Here is an 8,501-nt window from a genome sequence, read left to right on the forward strand (position 1 = left end):
ATAGTCCTTATGTCCACCCTGTTAAAAAGCAAGCCTTAATTGTACCAAGAAACATACGTTTTAGTTTTATTCAAATAACTGGTGATAAACGATCGGTTTCGGATAAATTAAGATTAATTCATAAATATTGTACAAAAAAATTAAAAATAAATTACCAGAATATTCAAATTTCTTTTTCGAACTCAACCACCGCGATTTTCAAACATTCTTTTCCCGCGCCCTAATTTGACACGCCTGAGCAGTTTTTCTAACAATGCAACCAATCAGAAGCCTTTGGAACTAAAGCATGCCAAAGTCGATACTTACGAAGTCATTTGGTCGGCGTACTTGATGGTAGAAGGATGGAAAGACTGCTGCTGTTGCAAGGTAAATTTCAGTTTGTTATTACGCAAATGTGCAAGGCATAACACTGTACCTTTAGCAGGTATTTGAAAGTAAGATTTGCGTTTTGTTTGCCTTGTTTTCATTGAATTAAAAGTTGTTTTGAAGGTTTTGTGTAGTTGTGTAAAAAAAAACACATCCGATTTTATCACATTTTCAGTAATAATCATCAGCCTCCGATAGCTTGGTCCAATTTGGAACAGTTACATTGATTTTTAGAACAATTAACTTTAAATTTAGAGTTCTTTTTTGCCTCCACTGCGTTAACAACACTACAAAAACTCTTTGCAAAGCTGCGGCAAGAAGAATTGTTTGGGCTTTTTAACATAACAAACATAGCTGTGCGCCATACAAATTGGCACTGATTATGTGAACTGCTTGTTTTGGTCTGTAACGTGTTTCCTCCAGGTTTATTACCACCACTTTATCATGTGTACAGGATTTAACTATGACTTTGTTTTCAGACTGACGATTAGCTCACCGATCTCCATTCATTTGTGAATTGCAACTGGCATCCTTCAACTTCAAATAATTACTTGTATGTAAACATAAGAGTCTGTCGTGGGTCAACCGGGATTGCGGAATTGTTAGGCCTAGCTTAGGCTAACTGGCGCTAGGGCTGAGTGACCTATTTTTTGTCCGAGGAGGAACTGTGAAGGAGTTTCTCCACGGTCAAGGAATGGTCCAAGTCGGTAGGAGTGCTACTAATATCAGCAAGTTGGCGCTAGGGCTAGAATAAGAGTAGCACTCGTTAACTAGGAATTAGGTTAGGCAACATAGGTGGGGTACGTTTGGGATTCGCGCCATGTAGGACTTTAGTTTAGACCGATTCATAGCTAGGTGTGGCGCGTTGCTAAATGGCTTTAGCTAAAATAAGGTGCGCATAGAAACACGGCCTGGGCATGGCCTCCACCGCATTGCATTGGCCGCGGTGCAGATGACACAGAGTAGGGACACCGCTATTCCCAATGAAAGCCCTGGCTCGTGGGCCTGAGGGGACCGGCTTTGCATATAGCCCGAAAAGTTTCGTGATCCACCCTGGTAGGGCGCAAACTGATGTTAATATTTTTCCCAGCCCTGCGTCTGCGTAAAACATTTGGGTCCTTTAAGGGGGGACTCAAAGGGCAAGGGACAGTGATTTGATGTTGTTGAGTTATACGCCTTAAACGTCACTGTTCCTTTTAAACAAACGGCTGCGCCTATGTTAACTGTAATTGTAGGGACATTGTGGATTTTTTTCGGGTTTTGACCAGCTTGTTTGATGCATGCTTGTACATCCGTTTCAAAGCTTTCTTCACTAAGAAAAGGCCGCGAATCGGATATCCAGCATGTGTGGTAATAACTCCTGTTTATCGAGACAGAATATTTATGGTAACGAAATTTTTCCTCACAAAAAGCCCCACATGCCCTGTTTTGCTGGTCAAGACCATTTTTTACTTGTGGATTTGCCTTAACTGTAATACTTTACTAACTTCAATTCCGTATATCCTGCTTGACCCGACCATTCCGTCATTTTGGCATTTTGGATGGTTGTAAAACACGACAGACTCACTTTCTACTTTTATAGGCTATTTTGCGGCGGTGGTATGCAGGGCAGTTAGTTGAGGCAAGCTTATATTGTGTACTTTGACGTCGGCGGCGTAGGGATGATGGCGGTTCCAACGTTTTTACAGGAACTAGGTTTTATGCAACGAAACAGACCATCAACAAATGACTTTAGATGAACAATCTTGCCAATGCCTAATTCGCAAAAGCACTTTGAAATTAAATAATTTAGAAGACTAATGGAATCGAAATGTGTTTTTTCTTTCGTTTTTCTCTTTTCACCAACAAAACTGTGTGCGTGTTCCTTTTTCTACCCTTTCATTTCTATTAGTTAGGCCAGTTCTTGGGGGGTGTTGTGCCTTTTACATAAGCCTAAAAGGTTCTTTGTGCTGCTATTGTGTGTCATGCTACTATCGCCCGTCGCTCGCTCTAACCATGCGAACCGCCATCGTCAAGCGTTAGTGCAATGGTAACACAAGACAGGGTTTGCTGTTGTCAAATGCCAAGTCTACTAGAGTAAAATTGTAAGTTGTTTGTTGTTAATTACTGGTTTTGATGGACACTTATTTTGTTTTGCTTTTCAGGACTGTTTTGCCATTGCCAAAATTTCCAAAATTTTATCTTTGCTTTGAAACGTTATGAAAAACTGCTGTAAACACATGCAGTGCAATCCAGGAAGTTCAGGTATTTTAAGTTTTACTTATTAACCTTTGATGTTTTCTTTTACAGCAAATTAGCTTTCTTGTTTTCCACAGGTTTAAACTTTATTTTTTGTTTTTCAGGTGTTATGGTTATTATTTTTTAACTAATATTTTTAAATTTTTTTTGTGTTTTTTAGGTTTTTGTAGTAACTTTAAATTATATTTCAATACAAATTGTTTTGTTTTTTAGGTTTTTGTAATAAATTGTAATTGTATTTTAATCCAAACTGTTTTGTTTTTCAGATTAGGTTTTAGGGAACATTCATTAGTAGAATCTAATTGAATTTTATGTATTTACATTTACAGATAAAAATCTGTTTGATTAATGGTTTTTTTCAGGTTTTATTAAACTTTCATTTGTTTGCACATTTTAGGTTTTAGGGGTCAATTCAGTTATGAAAAACCCTTTACTTTGTACTATCTGTGTTCGATTATTGCTGTTTTATGTTTACAGGTTTTTAGGTTTTACAGGGCCAATTCAGTTTTAGTAAAGTTATTGTTCTTACAACTAAATGTGTGAAACACACACTTTTATTCTGCATGTTTCGTAATTTTAGGTTATGGAAGTTAATGTATTTTTTATTTCTTGCAGGTTTCACGAAACTTTGTTTTTGTTTTTCAGCTTCCTTGTGGGATTTTAATTGAACTTAGTTTAGTTTTATATTTCCACAGGTTTCTGGTTTGTCATTTTTACTGCTGAAATAGAGTAAACACAGAAAAAAACAAGCTTTTTATTATCAAACGTTAAGTAGGCTACGTATACGTCAATTTCTGCTTTTTTGATTCAATGTCCCCTTAAAAAAAAGTTTCCATAAATTTTCTGTTTCTTGCTTTCATTTACAAAATAACCATTTTTTTCTTTTCATTACATTAAATTAGTTTCCATATTTTTTCAGATGCTTGAGCGGACAGTGACGTCATTCTTGGGATCCAGCAAACGACAACCACCATCATTCTAGTTCCGTTTAGAGATGAGGGAAGCGACGAAAAACGATATTATTTGAAAGATATATATGAGTAAAATAGTACATACTGTGATTAACCTTGGTATTGCGTTGATTTGAAATTTATTACTAAACTCCATTTGTTGTGGTTGTTTCGGTTCTAAAACGATTTTTTCTATGTTGCAGATTACTTACCTTTGATCTCATCACAACGAGAATTTTGTTGATACATTATACCTGGCAGCAACAGTTTATTTATTAGTACATAATGTGATTAAACTTGATATTGCGTGAAATTTATTACTAAACTATATTTGTTGTGATTGCTTTGGTTCTACTGTAATACATTTTTAAATGTTGCAGACTATTCTCCTTTAATCAAATCACAACGCCAAGCACTTAGTCGTGGGAAACTCATCTTGACGTCATCGACCTGCAGCAACATCGGTTAATGTCGCTTACAATCGTCACTTTGTCTTACCACTGCCATTCAGCATCTCGTCATCGCAACTTCTCACGTCACGGCGGTGAAAATGACATTACGTCATGCATACAATAATACTCCTGTACCGCCCGACTATCCCCGTTCTGGTCAACTCCCTATCACAATCTACAACGTAACATTGACGAATTATACGCAACGTCAAGCTACGGTTCCATCTGAATGGCGCCCTTACTTTTTCTGGACAACAAAGAAGGTTTTCTGGACTGTCGAAATGCAAATGCACAGCGGTGCGTGTGTAATATGCGTTCGAGGATGCATCGAAAATTATATTTTTATATACACTGCTCAAAACCAGAAGCAAGCAAAATTCGATCGGTCATGTATAATATACGGCTGCTGGCGGTTTGAAAACAAATATCTACAGAAACACGTCTATTTTATTTGTGTTGCGTGTTCTGCACCTTTTGTTTTTACAATAACCGTTTTTCATGATAAAACTGTGTTGCTTTGAGTAATAGTGGCTCATCGTGGAGTTATTTTCTTGCTTTGGTTAATTTATTTTGATCAGACGTTTCTGTATGATGTATGGAGCAATGTCTATAATGTATGGAGCAAAGCTAATAACATTGGTTTCACCTCCGGTGCCATTTTGCCTACTTCTCACTTTGCACAAAAGCTTGTTTGCTAATAATCCCTTCACAAATTTGCCTTTTTGTTCACCTGCAGTTTCTGCTGTACTTGTCAACCAAAGGCCATCGGTCACGTGACTTTGTTGCTTTAGTCATGCTTGTCTTTTCCAAGCCGCTCGGTCGAGTGTGCTTGGTTTAGTTAGATCTTCACTCGGACTGCCATGATAAAATTCAAAAATTCTAGCCATTAGCACTATGTGTGTGTTTGCTTTTTATAAACTTTTTTGCTTTAATTGTTTGCCAATGTACTATACTTATGTAATTACGTATTTTGCTTTGTCTTTTCATTGCGTTCACAAATGATAGCAAGGTTCTGTTAACTTTTATACTTTATAGTTGAAACATGATATTTCACTGTACTGTTGAATTTATTTGCTTTGTACAATTACCTCCAACTGGACAACAATAGAAAGAAGTCAGCTGTCGTGGTCTTTTTCAGGTTAAAATGGTTGTAAATCCAGAAAACAAAAACAAAAGTAAATATGGAAGTAAACAGTGTTAATTTGTTATCACAAATTAATTGTGCTACCATACAGGCAAAGCCTTTTCAGTTCATCCATCAGATTTACACTAAGTAACAAAAAATTTAATCTAAGCAAGTCTGAACTCTCAAGCTTTTAAATGGAAGGATATAATCAGGATTGCCATATGTTTTTAATAGCTGTGCATGTTTTCGTTATGGAAACAAAATCGGGGTTTTCCTTCACTTTCAGAAAAAGAACCTAAAAACAGGACAGGCTAGTATTTCATGGGTTTATTTTTCAATTTTTGTTTTTCAGGAGTATCTTCAATTGCGGTTTAAACTGGACAAAACATGCTTGAAAGTTGAGGAGAGCGTTAAAATGTGCTCGCCAAAAGTATTGGCGTGAAGATGCTAATAAAAATATATATCTTGAGCAGAAGGGTTGTGGTAGTCGTGAAAATCTTACAATACACAACGGAGTATTGAAGACAAAAACAATCCCTAACGAAATCCTATGGGATATGTCACTACGTCAGGTACTGAGACAGGAAAATATCAAGAGTAAATTAATTGCATTTTGATCAACACACCGTAAATTACGGTAATGATTAACGAATGCACCGGCCTTGACAACTTGCAATAAAATCCAACAGCAGCGACCAACCACTTGCCACTAAAATGGGCAATTGAAGAAAGCAATAGTTTTTAGGCGACACCCAAGACCGGATTTTTATTTAATTTTGACCCGACATCCGAAAAGACCTGAGGCCTTTCCATTTTTTTGGATTTTTGGGGGTCAAAAAATTCAAGAAAAGTCCGGTTTTCGGTGGGTTTTCGCGATAATATTCCAGTTTCAAACTGGTTATGACCGGTTTCTGCCTCCTACCGAACCTCCAAACCGGTTTAAACCGGATTTAAAAATCGAAAATTTTGACCCGATTTTCGAAAAAATCCTAAGGCTATAGCCTTTCCGTTTTTTCGATTTTGGGGGGGGTCAAACAATTGAAGTAAAATCCGGTTTTCGGTGGGTTTTCGCCGGAATATTCCAGTTTCACATTGGTTTTAATCGGTTTCTGCCTCCTACCGAACCTCCAAACCGGTTTAAACCGGATTTGAAAATCGGAAATTTTGACCCGATTTTTGAAAAATCCCTAAGGCTATAGCCTTTCCGTTTTTTTCGAATTTTGGGGGTCAAAAAATTGAAGAAACATCCGGTTTTCGGTGGGTTTTCGCCGGAATATTCCAGTTTCAAACTGGTTATGACCGGTTTCTGCCTCCTACCGAACCTTCAAACTGTTTTAAACCGGATTTGAAAATCGGAAATTTTGACCCGATTTTCGAAAAAAACCTTAGGCTAGCCTTTCCGTTTTTTTTCGATTTTTGGGGGTCACAAAATTGAAGAAACATCCGGTTTTCGGTGGGTTTTCGCCGGAATATTCCAGTTTCAAACTGGTTATGACCGGTTTCTGCCTCCTACCGAACCTCCAAACCGGTTTAAACCGGATTTGAAAATCGGAAATATTGACCCGATTTTCGAAAAAACCCTAAGGCCTTTCCGTTTTTTTCGATTTTTGGGGGTCAAAAAATTGAAGAAACATCCAGTTTTCGGTGGGTTTTCGCCGGAATATTCCAGTTTCAAACTGGTTATGACCGGTTTCTGCCTCCTACCGAACCTCCAAACCGGTTTAAACCGGATTTAAAAATCGGAAATTTTGACCCGATTTTCGAAAGAGCCCTAAGGCTATAGCCTTTCCGTTTTTTTCGATTTTTGGGGGTCAAAAAATTGAAGAAACATCCGGTTTTCGGTGGGTTTTCGCCGGAATATTCCAGTTTCAAACTGGTTATGACCGGTTTCTGCCTCCTACCGAACCTTCAAACCGGTTTAAACCGGATTTGAAAATCGGAAATATTGACCCGATTTTCGAAAAAACCCTAAGGCTATACATCCAGTTTTCGGTGGGTTTTCGCCGGAATATTCCAGTTTCAAACTGGTTATGACCGGTTTCTGCCTCCTACCGAACCTCCAAACCGGTATAAACCGGATTTAAAAATCGGAAATTTTGACCCGATTTTGAAAAATCCCTAAGGCTATACATCCAGTTTTCGGTGGGTTTTCGCCGGAATATTCCAGTTTCAAACTGGTTATGACCGGTTTCTGCCTCCTACCGAACCTCCAAACCGGTATAAACCGGATTTAAAAATCGGAAATTTTGACCCGATTTTCGAAAAAAACCTTAGGCTAGCCTTTCCGTTTTTTCGATTTTTGGGGATCAAAAAATTGAAGAAAAATCCGGTTTTCGATGGGTTTTCGCCGGAATATTCCAGTTTCAAACTGGTTATGACCGGTTTCTGCCTCCTACCGAACCTTCAAACCGGTTTAAACCGGATTTAAAAATCGGAAATTTTGACCCGATTTTCGAAAAATCCCTAAGGCTATAGCCTTTCCGTTTTTTTCGATTTTTGGGGGTCACAAAATTGAAGAAACATCCGGTTTTCGTTGGGTTTTCGCCGGAATATTCCAGTTTCAAACTGGTTATGACCGGTTTCTGCCTCCTACCGAACCTTCAAACCGGTTTAAACCGGATTTGAAAATCGGAAATATTTACCCGATTTTCGAAAAAACCCTAAGGCTATAGCCTTTCCGTTTTTTTCGATTTTTGGGGTTCACAAAATTAAAGAAAAATCCAGTTTTCGGTGGGTTTTCGCCGGAATATTCCAGTTTCAAACTGGTTGTGACCGGTTTCTGCCTCCTACCGAACCTCCAAACCGGTTTAAACCGGATTTAAAAATCGGAAATTTTGACCCGATTTTCGAAAGAGCCCTAAGGCTATAGCCTATCCGTTTTTTCGATTTTTGGGGGTCAAAAAATTGAAGAAACATCCGGTTTTCGGTGGGTTTTCGCCGGAATATTCCAGTTTCAAACTGGTTTAAACCGGTTTCTGCCTCCTACCGAACCTCCAAACCGGTTTAAACCGGATTTGAAAATCGGAAATTTTGACCCGATTTTCGAAAAATCCCTAAGGCTATAGCCTTTCCGTTTTTTTCGATTTTTGGGGGTCAAAAAATTGAAGAAAAATCCGGTTTTCGTTGGGTTTTCGCCGGAATATTCCAGTTTCAAACTGGTTATGACCGGTTTCTGCCTCCTACCGAACCTTCAAACCGGTTTAAACCGGATTTGAAAATCGGAAATATTGACCCGATTTTCGAAAAAAACCTAAGGCTATACATCCAGTTTTCGGTGGGTTTTCGCCGGAATATTCCAGTTTCAAACTGGTTATGACCGGTTTCTGCCTCCTACCGAACCTCCAAACCGGTTTAAACCGGATTTAAAAA

General features: G+C 38.2%; 1 long non-coding RNA gene across 2 annotated transcripts; it reads left to right on the plus strand.

The window, feature by feature from the left end:
* The first annotated feature begins 300 nt into the window (after positions 1 to 300).
* LOC145215422 (uncharacterized) lies at positions 301 to 5,058 on the plus strand. Of its 2 annotated transcripts, none has more exons than XR_013857300.1 (6): positions 301 to 366; positions 846 to 919; positions 2,511 to 2,610; positions 3,524 to 3,644; positions 3,758 to 3,841; positions 3,935 to 5,058. It is a non-coding gene; the product is annotated as an uncharacterized LOC145215422 (long non-coding RNA). The 2 variants fall into 2 exon arrangements; XR_013857301.1 differs by having other exon boundaries at positions 3,758 to 3,832.
* The last annotated feature ends 3,443 nt before the right edge of the window (positions 5,059 to 8,501 follow it).

The sequence above is a fragment of the Phallusia mammillata genome, chromosome 2 (assembly GCF_965637545.1).
Source record: "Phallusia mammillata chromosome 2, kaPhaMamm4.hap1.1, whole genome shotgun sequence".
Taxonomy (NCBI): Eukaryota; Metazoa; Chordata; class Ascidiacea; order Phlebobranchia; family Ascidiidae; genus Phallusia; species Phallusia mammillata.